Consider the following 25,959-nt stretch of genomic DNA (forward strand, 5'->3'; position numbering starts at 1 on the left):
ACAAAAGGCACTTTGAAAGTATGTAAATAGTACTCCAGTAGTACTACTTCACATTCTACAAAATGTAGTTCACAAACACTGCCTCAGCCTCCTCCTATCATCTCTGTACAGAGATCTCCGCCCAGTGGTGGAGATCTCTGCATATGTAAGTATATGTTGTTTTAATAAACGTGGGTGGGACAAGGGAGTGTGATAGGAAAAAGGGGAATTATTAATGGATGGTGTGAAGGGACATTGAAGAAGGGCTTATGAAGGGCCATTCTATTACAAAACAAAAGTCAAATGTAAGGGAAAGACAATTGCCCTTCAAAAATACACTTCTAATTCTACCGCAGCTCTAATAGGGACAAAACAGGCTTGAATATACTGAAGGATAGACATGGAGTATCTCAAGCACCAAATAACCAAAATCATACAAATCTGCAACAAACCACAAAGAAGGAGTATAAAACATGCTGATACATAGCCATAAAGAATCAACATTTCAAGCAAAGCAAAAATCCATATAAAACCCGGCATAGAAAAATGGGCCTTGATTGTTCAAAAACTAAAGGTATTCAGCAATGTACATAACTTCAATTAATTAGCACTTGTCATAATCAGTCAAATAGCACCTGTTATAGTCAGGTAAATACCATCTCTCTCTCTCTCTCTTTCTCTCTCTATACATATATATATATATATATATATATATATATATATATATATATATATATATATATATATATATATATATATATATATATATATATATATATATATATATATATATATATATATATATATGTATATATATACACACACATATATATATATATATATAGATACATATATATATATATATATATATATATATATATATATATATATATATATAATAACTTATTTTAAAAAGTTTTAAAATAATAATTAACACAGATTTTAAAAACACTTGTAACCAAATTACAAATTAAATAGAAATAATATTGTTACTGAGGGTGGGTGATTTTTATTGTCAGGTAATATTAATTAATACATTTAAATGAATTCATAATTTAATACAAAGTTAATTTTAGGAAGTAGTGTTTTCTTTAAGTAATCCTAGGTTATTATTATTTGTTAAAAATATTATACATTTCTATTTTCTAATAAGTTAATTTTATTAACTCATTTAAATCATTAACTTAATTAAACGTACCTATTTTTTTCTATAGAGCAAATTCCAATGGCAGAGATCTCCATAAACAGGTGAAAAGTTATTAATAGCAACTTTAAAAGCATCAGTTCAGTTGTAGGAGTCTGCACTGTCTCATTTGAGGGGCTAGAGAATATTAATTCCACACCTAGATGTAAATCTTGACTCAGAAATGATGAATAGCAAACAAGTAGGGGTATATTTATTAAACGTTCACACAATACGGGGCAGCAACCAAAGTTGCTGCGATGCATAAACAAGAGGAAGCTCTCTCCCCGGATACGAACACTTGAGGCTGCCTAGTGATGACCAGGCACCCTTGCTCCATGGTGCTCAGGTGCATGTGTTACGGGTATGGTTGTTTTTGTGCAGTATGTTATGTTATGTTATGTTAAGCATTTTGTAAAGCGCAAACAGCTGCCCCAGCAACGGGGCGTCCCGGCGCTAGAACCATAACACAAACAACTGAGTAAAGAACAGAGGGAGACCTACAGGGGGGGAAAGAGATGGGTTTTAATAGCTCTACGGAAAGCTAATAGGTTGTCGATGCAGCGGATGTGGAGGGGGAGAGAGTTCCATAACTTAGCCCCCAAAAGTTTGAAAGAACGTCCACCGATGCGACAGAACTTGATGAGGGGTACCATGACTAGATGTTGCCCCTTGGACCGGAGGTTGCGTTGTGGGTTATAGGGCATCAGCAGCGGGCGGAGGAGCTCTGGACCCTCGTTATTCAGAATTTTAAAGGCAAAAGTGAGGGCCTTGAATTGGATGCGGGCTTCCACGGGCAGCCAATGTAGTCTGTGAATGGTAGCTCTCGCTGAGCACCTTCTAGGCAGGCCTACTATTGCCCTAGCCGCCGAATTCTGAATCCGTTGGAATCTCTTGATTTCAGCTTTGTTAGCTCCTAACAACAGGACACTCGCGTAGTCCAGTCTAGCCAAGATGGTCGATTGTACAATCAGTTGCCGCATTTTGGAGTCAAAGTAGCCTAAAACGGGGTTGAGGCTTCTCAATAGTCCAATACAGGTTGAAGCAACTTTTTTTGTATGCGACTGGAAGTTTAGTGCAGAGTCCAGCCAAACTCCTAAGTTTTTAGCCAGAGTTTTCGGTGGGGGGGCTGGGCCTAATGAGTGGGGCCCCCAGAGGTCACTCCAGCTATTCGGGTTTTTCCCCAAGATCAGCACCTCGGTTTTGCCACCGTTGAGTTGGAGGCAGTTTGCTGTCATCCAATTAGCAACGGCGGTCAGTCCATCCCTGAATCTAATAGCATCGGGAGAGGGCGCCTCAGTGAGGCTTATGACCAACTGAGTATCGTCGGCATACGCCACCATTTTAAGGTCCCATTTTTTGGCAACCTCCGCCAGGGGTTGCATATATAGATTAAACAGGGATGGACTGAGGGCAGAGCCCTGCGGGACTCCATGTCCTATGTCTTTGGGTTGGGAAATAAACGGTGGGGCAGATACCCGGAAGGATCTGTTAGTCAGAAACGACCGGAACCATTGAAGTGCCGAGTCAACAATCCCGATGTTTTCCAGGCGTTTCAGTAGGATGGCATGGGAGACCGTATCAAAGGCCGCGCTGAGATCGAGCAGTATCAGCGCGGCACTTTTACCGGTGTCCATAATTTCCCGTAAGTTTTCCGTAGAGATAAGGAGCGCGGATTCCGTGCTATGGCCCGGTCTGAACCCATGTTGGGAGGGGTCCAGGATGTTGTTATTCGCCATATGATCGGTGAGTATTTTATTCGCATGGGCTTCCGCTAATTTCGCCACCCATGGAAGCAATGAGACGGGCCGATAGTTCTCCGGTTTGGAGGGGTCTAGGGAAGGTTTTTTTATAATGGGAGTAACCCAAGCCTGTTTCCAACAGGTGGGTACCGTAGCCGAGGCGAATGAGAGATTGAGGAGCGAGATCAAGGATGGGAGGAATATTTCCAAGGCTCCCAGGAAGTGGATTGGCCTCATCGGATCTGTGGGGGCGCCAGATTTCACCTTCCTGCACAGTTTGGTAAGTTCCTCGCCAGAGATCGCAGGTAGGCAAGTAAGCCTGGAGCCTTCAACGGTGGCGTAAGGGGAGCTGATATCCTCCAGAATGGTCTGAGTGAAGGAATTGTAAATTTTCTTCACTTTTTCCGTGAAGAAGTTCGCCAGCTCTTCGCACTGCTGAGTAGAGGTGATATGAGAGGCAGGCTTGTCTCCGTTTTGCAATTTTTGAACGATACGAAAGATGGTTTTCGTGGGGTTGGGGCTAGCTTTAATCTCGTTAGCGTAGAAGGCTGCGCGGGCTACACGTATAGCTTTGTGGTAGGTTCTAAGCACAGCCAAGTAAGCGTTTTTATCCTCCTGCTTGTAGTCTTTCCTCCATTGTCGCTCCGCTTTTTTACAAGCTTTCCTCAGAATTTTGAGGTTCTCATCGTACCAGGGGTTGGAGGGGGTGTTCCGTCCTTTCGTCCACTTGGCTGGTATAATAGCGTCCAGTCCTTTGGTGATCCAGTCCTGGAAGGACGCATATGACGCTTCAATGTCGTCTGTATCCTCCAAGCTGGGTTCACCTAGGCTGCGAGCAAGGTCACAATGTTGGAGTTTGTGCCAAGGTCGTTTCAGGCATGAGATGGATGCCTTTTTTACGGGAGGGGAGATGCTCGGGATAGAAAAAGTTATTAGCGAGTGGTCAGTCCAAGCCATGGGTTTAGGGTCGTCGGCTCTGGCTTCCGGGATATTAGTGAACACCGGGTCAAGTAAATGTCCCGCGACATGTGTGGGGGTTAGGACAAGCTGGGTTAGCTGTAAGGCGGCTAGGTCCGCTAAGAAGTTGCTGATCTTAGCATCCGAAGAGTCGTCTAGGTGGAGATTGAGGTCTCCTAGGATAGTAAAGTTAGCCGAGCCGGTGATCATTACATGAGTTGCCTCAAGGAGCTCTTCAATGAATTTCGTGGGAGGCCCCGGGGGTCTGTAGATAAAAAGGCCCGTGAGAGAGCGATGGGGGCTCGTCGAAATTTTGAAGCGAGCGCATTCGCTGTCGATAATACTTTCCTTTTGAAAGGAACAAGTAAAGGAAGATCTATATATGGCGGCAATGCCACCTCCTCTCGAATCCCTATTGATACAGGTCATGGAGAACCCATCTGGTAGTGCTAGATTGGGGATACTGGTTAGTTCATCCTTGAGCCAGGTTTCGCACAAAAACATAATGTCTGGGTTCTCGTCTATTAAAAGCGTTCTTACCTCCGCATGGTGTTTGACCAAGGATCTGACATTAAGCTGCATGATGGTAAGTGAAGTTTCAATCCTTCTGGTCTCTTTGTGGCTGATTGGGCGTGGCTCAGGAATCGCCAGATTGCAGCTTTTGCATTGTAGGGCGGTTCGACCAATGCATCCCTCCAAATTGGTACATCTTGGGCCAGGGTTGAGTGACCGAAGTAGATTGCTATCATAAACGTATGAATTTTGGGCAGGGGGTCTGGCGAGAGGCGAGGACTTGGCGCGGACGGGCGAAGACGGGCTTGCCTTAGGCGCGCCTTCGGCGCGCAAACGGCGCGCCCGCTGCGCCCGTCCGCTGCGCGTACGGTGAATGCACATAATTTCTAGCCAGAAAGGGGGCGGGGGGCGTGGCCTCTGAGTGGGCGTGGCCTCTTGTCTCGCCGGCAATGGCGATCAATGTTTGTTTTGGTGCCTGGGCTCCGCTAACAGCGCTAGGCTCCGCCGTGCGGTGCGCCCGAGTGCACACAGAGAGTCCCTGAGCTGGCAGGAAGCAGCGTGAGGTTTTAAAAAGCACAGAAATATTCGTGACACAAAGTGAGGTATTTTAAAAATGAGAAATCAAGGTGCTCCCGGCTTCCGCCTCAGGAGGTGACAGGTTCCAGCGTTTACACTATCAATCAGTGTTTTTATGCCGGTAGGGCGGGGGGCGTGGCCTCTGAGTGGGCGTGGCCTCTTGTCTCGCCGGCAATGGCGATCAATGTTTGTTTTGGTGTCTGGGCTCCGCTAACAGCGCTAGGCTCCGCCGTGCGGTGCGCCCGATTGCACACAGAGAGTCCCTGAGCTGGCAGGAAGCAGCGTGAGGTTTTAAAAAGCACAGAAATATTTGTGACACAAAGTGAGGTATTTTAAAAATGAGGAATCAAGGTGCTCCCGGCTTCCGCCTCAGGAGGTGACAGGTTCCAGCGTTTACACTATCAATCAGTGTTTTTATGCCGGTAGGGCGGGGGGCGTGGCCTCTGAGTGGGCGTGGCCTCTTGTCTCGCCGGCAATGGCGATCACAGTAAGGAATACCTCCCTACACAAAAACAATCCTTAGAAACATATCCCCTATCAGTGTGTGATGCAGAATGCATCACCCACTGAAAAATGAAACAATGAGGAGAAATAAAGATATTTCTTCTATTTACACATCTGTCGGAGTTGTGTACCTTTTTGGTGCAATCCTTAAATTTACAGATTTCAGTAAATCTGGGATTGTGCCAAATTCCATGGGTGGATGCACTGGAACACCCATGCTCCACCCATGGAATGCCTACCTCTATCAAATGTAGTGCAGCATAAGTCGCAGAGTTGTATTACATTTATTTACAAAGTCAACAAAGGAAGCAAATAGCCACATGCTTTGTAAATGCCATTTAAGGACTTGGGCTCCCTTGCAATGACCTGTCATGCAAGGACAACGCAAATCCTTAAAATCTAGGCCATAGTGATTTGCAGCTAACTGTAGGAGTAGATTTACAGAGGAGTTGGTCTACACAGGGAAACTTGTACAGGCTATACCAGCATTATCAAAACATAACACAGCTTCACCATTCCTCCTAGTTTCCATGCTTTGGGTATTCCACTTTGAGAGCGAGTCTCGATTTTCTTTAAATGTTCAGAATTATTACATTTGAAATTATAAGTAGAGTGAGTAGCATCTATTCACAAAGGCATTTTGGAGTACATAAGACAGTACTCCTGCAATGCCGTTTTACATACTCCTACTGTCCCTTGTGAGTAGCCCTAAAATATTTAAAATGGGAATATTCGATCATTAGCCATATGCAGTTCTGTACTCCGAAAGGCTTTTGTGAATAGGTTCCAGGGAGTTGGAAGTTTCAGGGCCAATTTACAAAGACATGTAAGAGTACATAAAGAGTACTGTAGTACCTCTTCCCTTACTCGTGCATGCTTTAGTGAAAGAGCCCTAGTGTGTGTATACGCTGTATTTAAAATAATTTGGCTTTAAATTTGCAATGATATTCCTTTACAGGTTAATAGTTGGGTACAGATGAAGATTCACATTTTGTGAATTGTTGATTCATCTACATTCAGCTTAGGTGAACAAACACCTTGGTAAATCGGGCCTTAGTGTCCCAGATGACGCCTTGGCAGACCACTGACAAAGTGGCCTTAGGACTTAAAAGGACTTTCAAAGAGGACTTTTCCCATAAGCCTATGGTTAAGAATGCTGACAGCTTCTCGCCCTCATAGCTATAGGAGCTGGGGATCCACTCACATTCCAGTTATGTTGTCCACATCAAACAACACCGGTTTGCAAGACGTAGCCTTCCTAGTACTTTCATCATAGCTGAAGAGGAGGTCAGCCATTCTCAGTGACCAAATCTGGAAATAGCTCCTACCTATTGAGGAAGCTCTTCTTCAGTCCTAACAGCACCCTAATGCTGCAAGAGACCTCTCAGCCAGCAACGGGGTATACCAAACGACAACGCTGAGATCTTCCTTGAGAATAATGAAGGGGCAGCAGGCTGTATGCTCTTGTATAGGCCCACTGTTGTGAACATTCTGTTCTCAAATCTTCACCCTCTGTGTTATGGTTTGTATATCTATGTTGTGTTGAAGGTGACATGGAACGTATGTTGTGACATAGATAGGTTCCACTGTCCAGCATTCTGTATGAGGACAGTTTCTGTGGCAGAGGAGCTAGTCAGACCTCTTTTCTGTATGTCTTGAGCTTACTAATCAAAGTTACTTGTTTACACGTTCCTGCCGCCTGCCTCGTACTTGTGTGCACAGGAAACCACATGCTATACTCTTGCTTCTCTCGCTCTTATACCTATGTGTAGTTTTACCAAATAGCGAGCCAGGCATAGGCTCTCATTGAGGTAAGAGAACATGGCTTCCCTCTCCCGCCTCCTTTAGGTGCAAACATGCCTGTTATGAGTGACATCTAGAGCTGTGAGTGGTCAACCCTTCTTTTTTTTTTTAAGTTCAAAATATTTGATTGAAACATTTTCATAATAAACAATAAGCAAGATATACAAAGAAGGGTAACAACGAAAATATCTAGTAAAATATTAAAGGCACAACATTAGCTAATTCATATTCAATAATGAAAATAAACTTGTGCATAGAAAACTTAAAAAGGGGAAAGGAATGAGAGGGAAACATATAATATCAAATACCTAATAATAGAGAAATAGAGCTACTATGCAACATCAACTTACATAACATAGAACAATAAAGGGGAGAAGCAATAAATATACTATTAAGTTGATAAATAGATATCAATAGGAGTCCAAAATAGATGATAAGAAATAGAATTTTGACAAACCCCAGACAAGGATAACTGTGCACCTCTTCTTGTAAAAATAACCCAAGACCAAAAAGCATGAACTGATAACTTTGAAACATCCTTCCAACAAAAGGTTATAGATTTTAATGCAGCTGACATTTAGAAGTTAAAAAGTTTACATTCCAGTTCACTTAAATCTTGCGACAAGGTTACAGATTTGCATATAAATATTTTATATGATACGTCTTCTTGAATATTAAGAATCTTTTTAATAATATCCCATACTTCCGTCCAAAATTTGGATATTAAAGGACAAGTAAAAAGCATATGTTGTATCAATCCAGGGTGTAAATTACAATGCCAACATGTATCAAATTGAAGAAGTTTAGCGTGAAATAAAGGTGATGGAGTCCATAAGCAATTAAATAAAATATAAGAATTAGTTTGGAAAAGTGAAACAGGTAACCATCCAGATATATTAGAAATCCATATATTTTCCCACGTATCAGTAGATAATGTAAATGACAATTCATTGTTCCAAAACGTTGCAATCATATTTATGTTACTTCCTAGATTGATGGACACTTTTTATATAAAATGGAAACACCATGAGCATTAGATGATATAGTTTGAATATAGATAGATAAGTCAGCATGCGTATTAAATGGAATAGCTTGGGAAAAGGAGTCCAAAATTGAGTTACTTAAATATTCATATTTTATAAGGTTAGAATCTGCTAAACCAAACTTTGTTTGTAACATTTGAAATGGAATAAAAGTATTATTAGAATAAACATCTTTAAGATAAAAAAATACCAGCTTTAATCCATGAAGACCAGAAACTAATATTTCCATTTAGTTTAAGAACATTGCTATACGACAGTGATAATTCATCAGTATTTCACATGGGGTGTTGAAAAATAGAATCAATATCATTGATAATCATTTTGGTGGATTTGAGGATAGGAGATTTATGAAACAATGATGATTTGTTAGACATTGTTAACAGTGTGGGAAGTGGAAAAGGATTCCCAATGGATTTTTCAATATGGAACCAGGTAGGAGGATTATGTAGACAAGAATGATTAAACCAAATAGCACTTTGTTTTAGAATAAACGCTTTATGATAAAGAAGAAAATCTGGAATACCAAAACCAGCATTACATTTAGACATTTTCAATTTTTTAAAACTAATACGTTGTGCTTTGTTATTCCAAAGAAATTTGGAAAGGAGTTTATAAGTATCTTTATAAAGTTTTAATGGAAATTGAATAGGGATCACGGCAAGAGTGTAAAATATTTTAGGATCAATATTCATTTTAATAGATTCCATTCTACCCCACCATGAAAGATGCAACAAAGGCCATTTAGATGTTTTATCTTTGATATAATTTAAAACAAAATCACTGTTTAAAGTTTATTTTATTTTATTTATTTTGAAAGTTTTATATAGCGCGAACAAGATCTTCGCAGATATCAGAGCGCTTTACAGAGGAGGGGAGCATGTATACGCAGATACATCAATCATGTTAACAGTACATTGAAGTGATGAGGCAGGGGGCGTGGCTACGGCGCCGATGTAGGTGGAAGCGGGACTCCGGAGCTCCTCCGTGCCCGCCTCACACCGCCACATATCCTGTGCCCCGGCTCGCGCTCCGACCCCCCAAGGGTGCTCGAGAGGACATCAGGGGCGCGCAGCAAGACTTTGGGGGTCTGGGGGCCTCTGCAGCTGCCCCCGCCGCACTTTGAGAAGCAAGCGCGGCACTCGGCGAGAAGAGCGCCTAAAATGGCGGCCGCCGTCCTGCGCTGACGCGCCTGGCGACGGACCTCAGAAGGCGGAGGGGAGCCCCCTGGCGCTGTGGTGGCTGGCGATCGCCGGCGGTCACCCCGGAGACCAAGCGGAGGTGAGGAGCACTGGCTGGCACCCTGGCGGACGAAGCTACAAGACGGGAGACGGCCGCCCTGCCTGACCCTAAGATGGCGCCGGTTGGGACACTGCGTAGCGTCTGCTGCTGAGCCTCTGGGTCGGCGGGGAGCTCCGGGTCTGCGCAGAACTTCTGATCCGCCTTGCTGGGGGACCTACCGGAGAGCCTACACCTCAGGGGGGTGAGCGAAGCACGAGAGGCGACAGTGAGGAGTGTAAGGGGTGGAGGGCTGGCTGCCCGCCCCCACGTGGCACGAACTTTGCAGACGGGAGGTGCATCTGCCTGCCCGGAGGCTCCCAGACCAACGCGCCGCATGGGGACAGGGGCTCATGGGCGCACACTCGACCTGAGCCTTCAGGACGCAGGAACCTTGCCAGGTGCCCTGACCCGGATCTCCTGTGCCCCACGAACCTGGTAAAAAGAGCCCTGGCATTTGGGTAACCTCACGGACTGATCCCCACGGGGCGCGGGCCCCATAGATCGGAGTGGGCGACGGACGTGAGGAGGACCAGGGGCAGTGAGTGGGCACGTCGGCGTCCGCCGCAAGGACACGCGACACTAGCTGCCCGCCAGAATGACGCGCGGTAGCAGGAAGAAGGGCTTCGAGGCCCTGAGGCTGGACGACCCGGGACATCCTGTGGACGACGTCCCGCCCGCAGGACCCCTCCCTGGGGGACATAATGCAGGCGATTGTGGCGTCGCGGGAGGCTCTTGAAAAACGTATGGACACGATTGGATCGGACCTGACTCTGCTGAAGGATGACCACAGGAAGCTGAAGGAGCGGGTGGCGACGTCTGAGGGTGCCCTGAAAAGCTTGCCAGGGGACGTGGCGGAGCTGAAGACATCGCTGGCGGAAATGGCGCAGAAGGTACGGGTGCTAGAGCTCCGGGCTGAGGACAGTGAAGGGCGCTCTCGGCGCAACAACCTCCGCCTCGTGGGGGTCCCCGAAAAAGCCGAGGGGCGGGATGCGGTCGCCTACCTGGAGGGCTGGCTGCGATCTGAGGTGGCCCCGGAGGGACTTTCGACGTTCTTTGCCATTGAACGTGCACACAGGGTCCCTGCGCGTCCCCCCAAACCGGGGGCGCCTCCGCGACCGATCGTATTGCGCCTTCTGCACTTCAGAGACCGAGACCACATCTTGCGGAAAGTGAGAGACATCCCGGACCTGAGCATCGACAACAGTAGGATCATGATCTTTCCGGACTTCACCAGAGAGGTGCAAAAACAACGGGCCTCCTTCCTGGCGGTCAAAAGAAAACTGAGATCACTGCAACTGCCATACGCTATGATGTTCCCGGCGCGGCTGCGGGTGATCGCAGGAGAACGCACCCACTTTTTCCTGACACCACAGGAGGCTTGGAGCTGGCTGGATACAAGAGGGGAGTCGGACAGGGACCACGCGCCGCAGACTCCCCCCAGGAGACACGCCACGGAGTCGCCGCCGACGAGACGATCTGGCTCCCCATCGGACTGGCGACAGGAACGCGCCAAGGCGGTACAGGCAGTGGCGACCATCAGCCAGGGAGACGCCAGCCCCTCCAGTAGCGCATCGGGGCAGTCGAAGGCCAGCGCTCCCAGCCCTGGCTCCAGCAGTGGGCACGAGTTTTCAGAGACAGACCTGCCGGTCGTGACTCCCCAGACTGCGGATAGTATGCTGGGCTGAGATGGTTCGTGGGACACTGATCACACGAGTAAGGTACTGGGTTGAGTGGTCGGAGGGGGGCCGCTTCAGGACGCTGTGCGGTGGTATGCGGCTGCCCCCTGGGACTTCTTACTGAGACCTTGGGAACGGGGAGAGTCGGGGATCCTCTCCTGTTTGTTACTGGGGGTGGTGGGGCGGGGGCGGGGGACTTCGGGCCTGTCTGGAGCCGGCATCGCCGCCACTCCGGCCCTATTTTGAAGTGCTACGCTTTTTTGATATTTGAGTTTGGATGGGGTTTCCATGTTGGTTGTCTGTCCGGGGGAGTGGGAGTTGGGGTCGGTTGATCATACAAGTTGGGGGGGGGGACGAGGGGGGGGACTAGGCGTGCTAGAGGGGTTGCTGAACGGGTGACTAGAGTATGGTGGACTCTACCATGGGATCCGACTTAGGCTACAAATGTCTCACATGGAACGTAAGAGGGATGCACTCGATGCATAGGCGTCATAAGATCCACTCCTATCTGGTCAGGCGGGGCATTCACATCGCCTTCCTCCAAGAAACACATTTGCTGGATAAAGAGGGGAGGGCACTGCAGCGGCGCTGGAGGGGGCAGGTCTTTCACACTGGCTACTCTGCCTACGCTAGGGGGGTGGCCATTTGGATACGGGCGGGAGTACCCTTCCTGTGCACACATCAGGTAATTGACCCACAAGGGAGATACATAATGGTGCGAGGCAAGCTGGACGGGAGGGACCTTAACTTGGGTTGTTTGTACGCCCCGAATGTGGACCAACCTGCTTTCCTCTCACTTCTGTCCAAAAAACTAGCTCAGTTCTTGGTGGAGCCCTTGCTACTGGGCAGCGACTTTAACTGTGTGGCCGATGTTGCCCTGGACAGATCCCACCCCCCCCTACAGATTGCACCAGCTGGTAGACTTGCACTTGCGCGCTCCGCCTGGCAGCGTCGGTGGGGACTGGTTGACTCTTGGAGGGCCTGCCACCCATCGGACAGGGACTACTCGTTCTTCTCCGGTATACATGAGTTACACGTCCGCATTGACGCCTTCCTGAGCTCCCAGGACGTGCACGCGGAAGTGAGCCACAGTGAGTACCTCACGCGTTCGATCTCTGATCATAACCCGCTCCTTGTGCGGCTGCGCTGGTCGCAAATCCGCCCGAGGATTCCGGCTTGGAAACTGCGCCCTGAGGCACTGGACGATCAGCTCTTCCGGACCACAATCGCGTCAGGCATTGATGAGTACTTCCAGGTGAACGCGGGCACGGCGGGCTCAGCTATGACGGAATGGGACGCGTTCAAATCGGTGTTGCGAGGCCAGTGCATTGCGACGTCATCGGGAGTGCGGAAAACGCTACTGGATGAAATTGGGAAGGAGGACGAGACCCTGCGGAGACTTGAGAGGGCAAGGCCTGAGCGGCCGGACACTCACGGGGACCTGCTGGAGGCACGAGAGGCAGTGGCGGCATCTGTGGAGCACCTTCGGTGCTTCGACTACAAAGCCTACCTAACGCGAGCGCACTCGGAACGCGACAAATCGGGGGCCCTCCTGGCCTGGCTGGCCAACCCAACTCGTCGGAGCTCGGTCATCCTTGAGCTCAGGGACCACGCGGGGGCGGCGAGATTCGATCAGCAGGGGATCAACGCGCTGTTCTACGACTACTACACGGAACTCTACCGCAGCAGGGTCCTCCCTTCGCTGGTGGAGTTCCAGACCTTTATGGAAGGTCTCGACCTGCCGGAACTAGATGAGGAGGACGCAAAGCGGCTCGGAGACAAGATCGGGGAGAGAGAGGTATGGGTCGCCATCAAGAATATGGCAAGGAATAAGACGCCGGGCACCGATGGATTCCCTACGGAATTTTATCTCACCTACGTGGATCTCCTTGCGCCCCGACTGACGTGGCTGTACAATGAGTCGAGGCGATTGGGATGTCTACCCGAGACCACGAGGGAGGCGTTGATCGTCCCCCTGCTGAAACCGGGTAAGCAACCTTGGGACAGATCGGCATACCGCCCACTGTCCATGCTTAACCTGGACTACAAGATCCTAAGCAAGATCTTGGCGACGCGCTTGCTCCCCCATATGTCCATGCTGGTGCATGCAGACCAGTCGGGTTTCATCCCAGCCCGCAATACGGCGCTTAATGTACGTCGACTCTTGCATGTGCTAGAGGCCGACCCCTATGACGGTGACGAGGCAGTGGTGTTTGCTGTCGATATGGAAAAGGCATTTGACAGCCTGGAATGGCCTTATCTCTTCCATGTTTTACGAGCGATGGGCCTTGGTGACGGCTTCGTTGAATGGACGAGTCTGCTCTACCAGAATGCGACGGCGAGAGTCAGGACAGGGAGGGTTATCTCTGAAATGTGCGCGGTGGGCAGGGGCACCCGGCAGGGATGCCCTCTTTCCCCCTTGCTATTTGCCTTGGCTGTCGAACCCCTTGCAGCACGAGCCCGGCTGGGCCGGGCGTATCAGGGACTGGACGTCTATGGCCAAGTACACCACATCGCATTATACGCAGATGATCTGCTGATGTTCCTGGCGGACTCGGCGGACTCCCTGCGCGGTGCTAAGTCTCTCCTGCAATCGCTGAGCAGTATCTCGGGCCTCCGAGTAAACTGGGCGAAGTCCCACCTATTCCCGACTCGCCCGCGGAGAGCGTGCCCGCAGGAAACGGAGGGTGTGTCTTGGGTAGAGAGGGGCCTACGATACCTTGGCACCACGATCTTCCATGACAGGACCGATATCCTTGAGGGGAATATCGAATCAGCGATCAGGCATACTAAAGGGAACTTCGACTTTTGGGGCACGCTCCCGCTGTCACTAATGGGGAGGGTGGCGCTCCTCAAGATGGTGACCTTACCGCGTTTGCTTTACTTCTTCGGAACCCTCCCGATCTGGATCCCGGCGTGCTACTTTCGGCGGCTGAGATCGATGGTCATCGGCTTTCTGTGGGGGGCGGGCAGGCGCAGAGTGGCCCACGCCACTCTTCTCCGCCCTAGGACGGATGGCGGTCTGGCAGTGCCGGACTACGAACTCTACTACTTGGCCGCGCAGCTGCAGTGGCTGACGCAATGGGTAGCACGGGCCAGGAGAGGGACAGACGGATCGGGAGAACCGGCGGGTCCGGTCCAGGTATTGTCTCGGATTGTCCTGGGACTACCGATGGGGGATTTTCACCTCACTCAGGAGTTTGCAACAGCCCGAAAATGTTGGAACAGATATCGCCGGAGATGCGGCATTGGGGTTCCGTACGCACCTGAGATCCCTCTTGGCCTCTGCGGAGCACTTCCGCACGGAGGCTCGTGGCGCGGGCTAGACGGATGGGATCAGCAGGGGCTGTCATCCATGGGTGACCTGTACGAAAACGGGGCGATGTTGCCCTTCGACCTCCTCCAGGACCGCTTTGGGTTGGCGGGCGGGGACTTCCTCCTTCACGCGGCACTAACGGCGGCGATCCACAAGCACTGGGAAGCGGGCATGTCGGAGCCGCCATTGTCACTGGGCTGCCAGTACATAGTGATGATGACCGGGACGGTCAAGGCTGTCACGTGCCTGTCTCGCCGCATGGTCTCGGAATCCGTTGCTCCACTGATGGCCTTGAAGGCGAAATGGGAGGCTGATTTGGCGACTGAGATCCCAGAGGAGGCGTGGAAGGGTACACTGGAGGGGGCCCGGAATGGCACGCGCAACGCAAGGTTCCAGCTGGTGCACTATTATGTCCTGCATAGGGCCTACCTGACCCCTGCTAAATTGCATAAGTACTTCCCGGCCCACCCGGCAACCTGTCCGCGTTGCCCGGCGGATCCCGCCGACTTCCAACACATGTTCTGGTCCTGTCCCGAGCTGGGGCCCTTTTGGGAGGAAGTAGTGGAGGTTCTAAGGGAGGTGACGGAGAGGGACCTACAACTCACCATGGCGCATTGCATACTACACTGGTTCCCGCACACATCAAAAAACAAAGTCACCAGCAAGTTTCTGGACTTGGGGCTCATCCTAGCGAAGCGGGCCATTACGTCCCAATGGAAGGCGTCCCGGGGCCCCGTGATAGGGCGCTGGAGGGCGGAGCTGCATAAATGGGCTAGATGCGAGGGCGAGGTTCGTCTACGGGCCGCGCTTAGGGCAGGCAACGACACAGTACTGGAGAGAGCCAGGGCGTGGGAGGGGATGGTCTTAGGTCTCACGCTCATGGACATGGAGGAGGAGGATTCCCCGGCAGGTAGTCCGGCTCCGGAGGTGCACCCACCAGGCGGGGGGTCAGCTTAGGCCTGCTTTGCTGCTTCCCTACCTCTGAGTTCCATTGTGAAGACTTTCGTATGAACGCTGATACTTCCTGGTGCTAAGCTCCGGATCTGGTCCTGTTAATGGGATTGAGCACATGATTAGGTGATACTCTGGCACGCCTGGGGGGGAGGGGGGCCTGGGTGGGGGCGGGAGGGCAAATAGGGGTGGTCCTGGACGTGGGTGGAGGGGTAGTTGGGGATGAGGGTGTTGCGGGGGACGGGGAGGAGGGGGTTTGTTCAAGTTGGGTGGAAAGGGACTCCTGGGTTAACGACCTTGGAACAAGGAGAAGGGAAGGTTAGGACCAAAAGCAGCCATGTCATTCCCCACTCGCCTGGCGGATATGGACGTGAGCAATCTGCTCCAGCGAAATGTCTACTCACATCATGATATTGCCGCTCAACCTCCGGGTTGTGAGCTGAATGGCTGTGTGACACTGGGGCGAGGGGCGACACACCAATTGTGAATCAGGGAATGAGGGATGAATATGCTGTATGATTCTCTGATCTTGCTGCAATAAAAAAATATTTGCAAAAAAAAAAAAAAACAGTACATTGAAGTGATATCATAAAACAATCAAGTAAGTCAATTTCAAAGTCAAAATAAAAATACAAGGGTTCGAACAAGTAGTACAGATGAGTATCGAGTCTTTGTAGTTTTTCCCCAGTAGTGGTTCAAGTGTATTTTGCCATGAGGATCGCTTTTACTTCTCTCTTGAAAAGTATGGTAGAGGTGATGAGCCTTGTTTCAGGGGGGAGCGAGTTCCAAATCCTGGGAGCCATTCCTGAGAAAGAGCGTTTATAGGTTTTTTCCTTGCGGAATCTTTTAGGCTTTAGCAAAAGATTGTTTGTGCCTCTAGTGTTTCTGGAGCCTCCAGAAATCGTCAGCTTCTGAGCGAGGTATCTAGGTGAGCTCAGGTGGACAGCCTTGTGGGTCAAACAAGCGATTTTCAGGTGTATTCTGGCTTCAAACGGCAGCCAGTTCAGTGATTTGAAGTCAGGGGAAATGTGTGAGTGTTTTTTTGATCCAGTGATAAGTCTCGCTGCGGCGTTTAGAGAGGCTCTTATGGGTGCCGTAGTAGCTAGGGGGAGACCGCAGAGGGCGGTGCTGCCGTATTCTATTCGAGGTATGACTAGTGATTGTACCGCAGTTTGGAAGTCTTTGGCTGGAAGGAAAGGTTTAAGTTTCCTAAGGGTGTTGATTTGGTAGTTTGCTCCCTTAGTTGCTTTGTTGATGTGTTCCTGCATGCTGAGATTGGTGTCAAGTGTTATGCCCAAAGATTTCGCTGAGTCCACGATGGTGGGTTGAACATTGAGTGCCGTTAGGTCTTTAAGCCACATTTGTGCGGTAGTGATCTTCGCGGGAGGTGAGATCAGAAGGAACTCTGTTTTAAGGGCATTGAGTTTGAGATGATTAGCGGCCAACCAAGATTGGGTGCTTCTGATCGTTGAGTTCAAGAGCGTGATGTCTTGGGGTGATTGTAGTTTGAGATAGAGTTGGGTGTCATCAGCATACATGTGGAAGTGTACATTGGATTCTTGCAGCAAGGTGGTGAGAGGTTCCATAACTAGGTTGAACAAAGTTGGGGATAGGGAGGATCCTTGTGGTACGCCTAGCGATACAGGTCTTGGTGCGGACATCAAGTTGTTGCTCTTGAATTTCTGCGTCCTGTTATGCAAAAAGGAAGTGAACCATTTGAGCACAGTTCCAGATAGGCCCATTCTTGTGTTTAATAGTTCGAGTAAGCTCTCATGTTTGACGGTGTCAAATGCGGAGGAGAGATCAAGGAGGATGAGGAGGCAGGTATCGTTATGATCTAGGATTTGGAGGGCGTCGTCGATTATGTGAATCATGGCAGTTTCCGTACTGTGATTAGCTCGGAAGCCTGATTGATGAGAGTTGAGGAGATCAAATTGAGTAATGTGTTTAGTCAATTGTATTTGTGCGCATTTTTCCAGCAGTTTGGCAAGAGTCGGAATGTTGGTAATGGGACGGTAGTTGTTTAGGTCAGAGGGGTCGGCTGTAGGTTTCTTTAGCAAAGGTGTTACTTGTCCAACTTTGAGGGAGTCGGGAATGATCCCTTGTTGAAGTGAGCTGTTAATAATTTTGGTCCAGAGTGGAAGGAGCGACGGGGTAAGGACTTTGACAGCGTTAGCAGGAAGGGGGTCCGTGAGGTGATTGGATGGTTTCAGAGTGCTGAGCAGTTTTCCGATTTCTTCTTCCGTGTAGGTGACAAAGGTTGACCAGGTTGCATTGTTTTTTGGTTTAGTGGGTGTTATGCGGTGGGGTTTGGGATAGAGGCTTGCGTCCATGAGGAGATCATTCTTTATGTTGTCAGTTTTTTGGTTAAAGAAAGAGGCGAAGTCTTCGCAGGAGGGAGCTTCGCACATAGTGTTGAGAGGTTGGGGTTGTTCTTTGGTTTGTGTTCGGATAAGCTCAAACAGCTTTCTCGGACGATTTTTGGCTTGGTCGAGCTGACGGCTGAAGAAGTCTGATTTTGATCATTTTATTTTCCTGAAGTAGGCATTTCTCTTTTTCTTCAGGTTTTTTAGGTTCAGTGCAGAGGGAGCTGATCTCCAGGAACGCTCTGCCATTCGCATGGCGCGTCTATCGTCATTGAGACTCCCGTCGTACCAGGGATTGGAGATTTTTGTGGTGGCTTTTTTTAGCTGCAAGGGTGCGACTTCATTAATTATTGCGGTCATATTGTTAAGATAGTGATCAGTCAAGGATTGGACGTCCTTAACGCCAGCCGGAGGAAGTAGTAAGTTGCAGCTGTTGGGGGGCAGAGAGTTTGAGTTTAGTTTTCTCATGTCTCTTTTCCAGACTTTGGGCCTGGCGGATTGAATAGGGTTAAATTTAACTTTTTCATTTATGAAGAACGTGATAATATGATGGTCCGACCAGTCACAGGGTTGGATAGATTCGAGTTGGATAGAGGCCTCTTTGGAGATGATAAGGTCGAGGGTAGAGCCTTTCTTGTGTGTTGGACTGTTGCAAATTTGTGTAAGGTCAAGGGCGTTAAGGAAATTCTTCAGACCTTTTACCACCGCATCATTATGATCGTTCCAGTGGAGGTTGAAGTCCTCAAGGTATATTTGTGTGAGTTGCCGCCCGGAGTTGGTTGAGATCATGTCCATGATTTGTTGGGAGAAGGTGAGGTTGTCACCGGGTGGGTGGTAAACGCCGTGAAGAGTGCAGATCGGTTTGCCCTCACTGATAATATCTAGGCTGATGTATTCACAGGACGTTGGGGAGGGTAGGGAAGGGGAAGATGCTTTCAAGACAGAGAGGTTGCTCCTGTATATACATGCGATTCCGCCACCTTTTTTATTGCCAGACCTGTCAAGTCTAGTGATGTGGTAGTTGGGGGGAACCAGAATGTCCATTATAGGTGTAGAAGATTCTGTTAGCCATGTTTCAGTCTTGATGATTAAGTCAAGATCCAATTTTAGGATGAGATCGGCGATAGCGGCGGAGTGTCTAGCGGCTGATCTGCAGTTTAGGAGAGTGCATTTGAGACGGGGTGTGTCGAAGGTGGAAGGGTGTTCTAGAGCGAGGGGGACTTTACTCAGGTTACTATGGATAGCGACTCTGTTGTTCAGTGTGGGGGGTCTAAGGGGATTGGAGTGAATCGTAGGTATGGCAGTGAGAGTGTCGGGTGTGTTGCTAAGGGGAGCTGAGTCATAGGAGCGGAGGAGGGTGATTGTGTCTAGGTCCGAGAGAGGGTTGCAGGAGCGATGGGGGCGGTTTTCACGATTGAGAACAGGGATTGAGGTCCAGTGCGGTGGGAGTCGAGTGCGAGAGTTCGCCGCCCGGGTGGAGGACCAGTTGGGAGGGGAGGTGATGGTGGAGGTGCGTGAGTGGTGTCTGGGGTGAGTGCTGAGTAGTTGTTTGATGATGTGAATGTCTTGTTTGATCTGGTGGAGGGTGTTGGGTGGGGGGTTACTGGAGTGTGATAGACAGAGTAGTTGTTGTTTGATGATGTACATGTCTTCTTTGAGTTGGAGGAGGGAGGCCATAATGTGGTCCACAGTGGGACATGTGTTGGAGGTGGGGATGGGAGGGTCAGGCGTGGATGACATAGGGGAGAGGTTGGTGGTGTGGATGGGAGTATTGGTGGTGGGCGTAGAGTGCAGGGTGGAGGATGGGCGTTTATTAGTGGTGAAGGGGGTGGAGGTTGGGTAATGGGGGGTGAGACTGGGGGGGTAGTGGGATTGTAGATGGGGTCGAGTTGAGTTGATGGAGGTGGCGTGTTCTGTGTGATTAGTTAGTGGGAGGAAGTGGGGGCTGGGAATGGGTGGGGGTAAAGGGTGGGGTTTGCCTTTGTGTGTGTCGGTCTGATGTTGATCTAGGATAGGCGGGTTGCGGGTGGGGGCTGTGGTATCAGGGGTGAGAGGAACGGGGATGAGAGGAACGGGGATGAGGGCTGGTGTGTAGGTGGAAGGGGTGGGGTGGTTGTTGTAAGAGGGAGAGAGATCTATGTCTGTGCTTGAGGGATGTGGGGTAGCTACGGTAGGTGGGAGAATGACTAAGGTGCCGGGAGTAAAGGGGTGGTGCATGTCTTTTTGGGTGGGGGCTGTGTTATCAGGGGTGGGGAAGGGGATGAGGGCTGGTGTGTGGGGGGAAGGGGTGAGGTGGTTGGTGTAAGAGGGTAAGTAATCTATGTCTGTGCTCGACGGGATTAAGGTAGATACGGTAGGTGGGTGAGTGACTGGGGTGTCGGGAGTAAAGGAGAGGTGCATGTTGTTTTGGGGTTGGGCTGGGTTAGAATGAATGTGGTTTGAGGCTGTGGTGTCAGGGGTGACGGGAATGGGTGTGGTATGGGAGGGTGACAAGGTGAGGTTGTAGGGGGGGAGGGGGTGCCGCTGGAATGTGTGGGTGAGGGATCTATGTCTGTAAATGTGGAGTGCGAGGTAGCTACATTAGGTGGGTGAATGTCTAAGGTGCCGGGGGTGGAGGGAAGGTGCGTGTCGTTTTGTGATTGAGCTAGGTTAGAAGGGTTGTGGTTGGGGGCTGTGAATTCAGGGGTGATAGGCCTGCGGGTGCTATGAGTGGGGGTCCGATGACTGGTGAGGTGCTGTTTGAACGTGGGGAACAGGTTGTCTAGTAGTTCCAGGTTCTTGTCTGTGGATTGAATTAGGATAATCCCGTTATTGTATATAGTGATGGTTGTTCTGCCCGGGAAGAGTTGTGATGGAGTGATGGAGAGTTTTAGGCCATGCGCGAAATTCCTGGAGGTGGAGACGGTGAGTAAGGTGCGGAACGTGTTTCTCCATTGGGCTCTGCGTGTGGTGTGGAAGATAATATCAATGTTCAGTGAACCATTGACTGGTGAGAAGTAGGTGTCTGCACAAGGAGTTTCAGGGTGGGACCTCAGGAAGTTGTGTTTAAAATGTTTAGCGGCTTTTTTAGTGAGTGAGGGTGGGTAGTTGATTTTGTATGTGTGTTTGCCGACGGGTTCCATGATGGGAGGACAGTCTAGGTAGGTGTAGGAGGGAGGGTGTAGGAGGGAGGGTGCACTGTCCTAAACAGTTGCGTGGGCCCTAAAGTGATACTAGTGCGTGCACAGTAATGCTATGCGCAGAGTACCGCCGCAGACAATAATAGTGAGATAATTGGGAGTGACACTAGTGAGCTGCCAAGGTATTTGAGGTAGTAGTTGGTGCATACAAGATTAACTGACACTAGTGAGTTGCCAAGGTATTTGAGGTAGTACTCGGTGCATACAAGATTAACACTTGAGATGGGTGCGAGTTGCACAAGTATAGGGTGCGCAATAAGGATATAAGGGAGCAGAAAAAATGCGAGCAGTTAACACATATGCGGTAGTAATCAGTGTATACGGGAGGGGACAATGTAAGTGCAGGTTACATCAGTGACAAGTCTATGTGAGAAAATCGACAGTACATTTTAGGAATAGGAGTGAATTCGATGTAGGTTATAAACAAGTGCAGAACAAGTAGCAATATAATACTGACAGATACTGGAATAAAACACTGAGCAGACCGTAATAATATCTATCGAAGGTGACAATAGTGAGTAGTCAAAAATGTGTACGGTACAGGAGTCTGTGACAGAATACCATTGCACACACAGCTTATATGAACCAACAAGTGACATTAGTGAGCAGCAACGAAAAATATATGAGGTATAAAATATGAGATATAGCACTGAGAAAAATACTTGAATAAAATAAAATAACTGTGCAGACCATAAAGAATATCTAAATCTAAGGTGCCAATAGTGAGTAGTCAAAAATATGTAGGGTACAGTGACAGAATACAATTGCACACATAGATTAAATGACACAGATTAAATGTCACAACAAGTGGCATTAGCGAGCAGCAAAAGAAAAATGTATGAGGTAGCAAACGGTGCATTACCGGTGACGATAAAGTGGGACGTGCAAGATACAGTTAGGAATATATAGAATATAATGCTACTGTACGAGGCAGTAATATATGGGTAGCAATTGCAATTGGTGCAGAAAAAGTGAAATGTGCTGGATACAATCAGGAATATAATAATACATATCACTGTGAAAAAGCAGACTATCTAAATCCGACGTGAAAACGCCCAGCTGTGTAAATTGTGCAACCGATGAAAAGAAGTCTGAGAGTCTAAGAGGCCTTAGGTCTTTAAGGTCGATGGTAGAAATGACTAGACCATGATGGTCTCCCCAAGATAGACCAGCTAAGATGGCCGAACCGATGGGGGAGATAGAAATATTATTGGTCCTTTGTCTGTTGTTGTTACTTTGGGCTCAGAGCAGGACCATTTCACTTTCTATTCAGGCAGGCATTGCTCATAGCTTGCTGGTATGGAAAAGTGGGGGAGTTAGAGCTGTAGAGCCTCGTGGACATCAAAGGTACTAGCGAGGATTTATTTCTACAGATTTATGGCCCCATGTTGCTCAAGGAGGTAGCTTACGAATGTGAGCAGTTTTATGGCCCCAGCCATTTTGTACAAAGGAGGTAGTCTAAAAAAATGTTCCAGGCGGGTGGGGTGAGATAAATACCTTATATCTTGCCAGCAGAATTTGTTGTACTGCTTTGATCCAGGTGTGACGCAGATAGATCTGACTGTAGTTATGTGTTTGCCTCGATGTTCCAAACCTGTATTTCCCTGGGAGGTGGGGGGCTCAATGACACATATCCACTCCCGGATGGGGGCGGCTCATGTCGGTCCTCCAGCTCTTGTTTGGTCCCAGAGCCCAGTTCAGCAGTTCCCAAGCGCCTCTATACCTTCCCATCCGTTTCCCGGTGCTTCCAGGAGCCGACTCCACTCAACCGGCGTCCTTCCTGGTTCCGCATCCAACCTCCTATGCTGTGGTGCGGGCGGGAGGGGGTGTCCGCCGACGTCCTCCGGCCAGTCCAGGCACCGCAATCAGCAGCCAGCAGCCTGCGCCTTGGAGCGGGTGGGAGGGGGGCCACTCTCCGGTGCAGCCGATCGTACACGGCGGTAGTCAGAACTCCTCGCGGGGTCATCAGAGATGGTGGTTTCCCGGCTTCAGAGTCAGAGTTATGCGTTCCACTGCGGCGGCCATTTTTGGAATTGTGCGATTCGGTGGAACGCACGCCGGGTTTGATGCTATTCTTCTTTGTTTGCCAAGTAGCCGGCGCTGGTCACCAACTACAAACTCCAGGGCTTCTGGGCGGCGATCCTCCAGAGGCTCGAGGCTCGACCAGCGCTGGAGCCCATCGGTAGATCTACTGCTCCGATGCGCTGGAGCCCATCGGTAGATCTACTGCTCCGATGCAGGGGTGGGGGAGGGGGTCAGCTTCAGGTCGCTCCACAACCCACCGTGGGCACGGGACTCGACGATGGCAAGAGCCCTTTGCGTGATCACAATCGTGCTGGGGGAGCCTCAAAGCGACGCATCAGAGTGCCGACTCTCCGCAGGCTCGGGGCATCCGATTCCCGTGTTCAGCAGACGTCCGTTGAGAGAGGTGATGTCTCCAGCTGACCCAGGCTGCGACGGGTGGCTCCAGCCTTCCACCGGACAGGTATGAGGAAATAAAAAGATTCTGGTTACTCCTGTTACTCTTACGAATTTGGTTCCGCGGAGCAGAGGGCGCTGACAGGGATAAAACCCTCTAGAGGGATCCCAAACACCAGGAGCTCTTAGCAGGCTCCTGCTCCGGTGGCCATCTTGGCAGTCCTTGTTAATGTTGATTTTATAGAAGAAGTCCTTGTTCTTAACAAGAAGTTCTTAACAAGAAGTTCTTAACAAGGCAGTCCTTGTTAAAGTTAATGTTGATTTTATAGAAGAAGAGAATAAAATACCCAAATATTTTAACTTGTTTTTTTGCCAAATAATTTCATGCATGGGAATCATATCAGGAGTACAAAAAACATTTAAAGGGAAAAATTCTGTTTTATTAGTTTTCAATTTATACCCCGATACCAAAGAATATTTTGTAATTAGTTCTATTAAGGAAGGAAAAGAGAACAATGGATTCCTGATAAATAAAAGCACATCATCAGCATATGCTAATGTTTTAATAATACTATCCTTAACCTCATTACCTTTAATAATATCACATTTTCTGATAGAAGGAAGAAAAGGTTCAATACCTATTAAAAACAATAGTGGAGAAAGGGGACATCATTGATGTGTACCTCTGAAAAGGGAAAATTGAGTGGAAACTTGGCCATTCATGAAAAGACGGGTAGTAGGAGCAAAATATAAAGCTGAAATCATACGGATAAAAGTATCACCAAAATTAAAAGATGTTAAAGTATGAAATAAAAATTGCCAATGAAGTTTGTCAAAGGCTTTTTAAGCATCCAAATCCATGACTCCTGAAGGGCTACTTAATGTGTGACCTTGTTCAATAACATGTAGCAGAGTTCTTGTATTATTAGCTAAGAATCTATTCTTCATAAACCCAGATTGATCAGGATGAATAATCGAGTCCAATATAGGGGATAACCGTGTGGCCATTAATTTAGCATATAATTTACAATCTTGAATTATTAAAGAAATAGGACGATAATTAGAAACAAGAGTAGGGTCCTTGTCTGGTTTAAGAAGAACAATAATTAAAGCTTCCGTAAAAGAACCAGACGTATTTCCTGATGAAGCAAATGATGTAAAAAGATGAAGTAAAAAAGGTGATAGTTGGGATTGGAATTCTTTATAAAACTCTGCCGGTAAACCATCAGGACCCGGAGATTTATTTTGCTTAAGAGATTTTATAGCAGATAAAATGTTGTCCTTAGTAATGGGTAGGTCCAATCCAAGTTTATCTGATTGAGACATTTTAGGTAAATCACATGAGGATAGGAAGGAGTCTACCAAAGAATCATCATTAAATTCAGGTTTATTATATAACTTAGAATAAAAGTTCAAAAATTCATTAACAATATCCTTATGAGATAAGGCAATTTTACCAGTGGGGCTATGAATGGAAGTGATTTGGGTTTTATCTTTTTTAATACGAAGGTAATTTGCTAAAAGTCTTCCAGATTTATTTGCATTGAAACTAAATTTTGCTTTAGCTTTAGAATGTTGGATACCAGCTCAATTACTAAGAATAGTATTAAAGTCATAACGTAACTTTTGTAACTTATCCCTGTATTGTGGATCATTAGAAGTAATAAAGAGGTGTTCATGTTTCGCTATTTGTTTCTCCAAGCGTTTAATATTTGCATTGAAGGTTTTATTTTCATGGGCCATAATAGAAATAGTAGCTCCTCTAATATATGCTTTAAAAGCGTCCCATCTATTAACCAAAGAAGTAGAACCTTCAGGATTCAATTTAAAGTAATCATTAATGGCAGTTAAAAGTTTTGGTTTGTTATGTTCGTTGAGAGCTATGCCAGAATTCATTCTCCATCTAGATTGTTTAGGAAATGTTGAATTTAAATTTAAAATACAAGATATCATAGCATGATCAGAAACATCAATATTTCCAATCATAGGTGTTTTTATAGAATTATTAAGTTGTCTTGTTACTAAAATATAATCAAGTCTAGAATGTTAATTGTGTGGATTAGAAAAGAAAGTAACATTTGTATCCGTTGGGAAATGAAGACGCCATATATCAACTAACTTAGTAGTTTGAAAAAACGCCTTAAAAGCAAAATAAACTTTAGAGGGATGAAATTTCATCTGAGACAATCTATCTAGTAACAGATCACAAATAACATTAAAGTCACCAGCCACAATCAAAGGGACATTCCCCATTTTCAGCACCTCTGTTGCAAGATTGGACCAAAAAGTAGGGTCATCTGCAGTGGGCCCATAAACATTTATTAACAAAATAATAGAGTCATGAACTTTAACTTTAACAATTAAGTATCTTCTCTATGTATCAGTAAATGTACTCAATATTTGGCAATTAGATTTCTTTGCAATTAATATCGCTACACCATTTTTCTTGCCATTAGCAGGAGAAGAAACAATATT

The 25,959-nt window shown here is 47.9% G+C and overlaps 1 protein-coding gene across 1 annotated transcript in view; it reads left to right on the plus strand.

The window, feature by feature from the left end:
• Positions 1 to 25,959, plus strand: part of LOC144827102 (uncharacterized) — a 466,306-nt gene that overhangs the window by 272,852 nt on the left and 167,495 nt on the right. The window lies entirely within an intron of this gene.

The sequence above is a fragment of the Lissotriton helveticus genome, chromosome 4_1 (assembly GCF_964261635.1).
Source record: "Lissotriton helveticus chromosome 4_1, aLisHel1.1, whole genome shotgun sequence".
Lineage (NCBI taxonomy): Eukaryota > Metazoa > Chordata > Amphibia > Caudata > Salamandridae > Lissotriton > Lissotriton helveticus.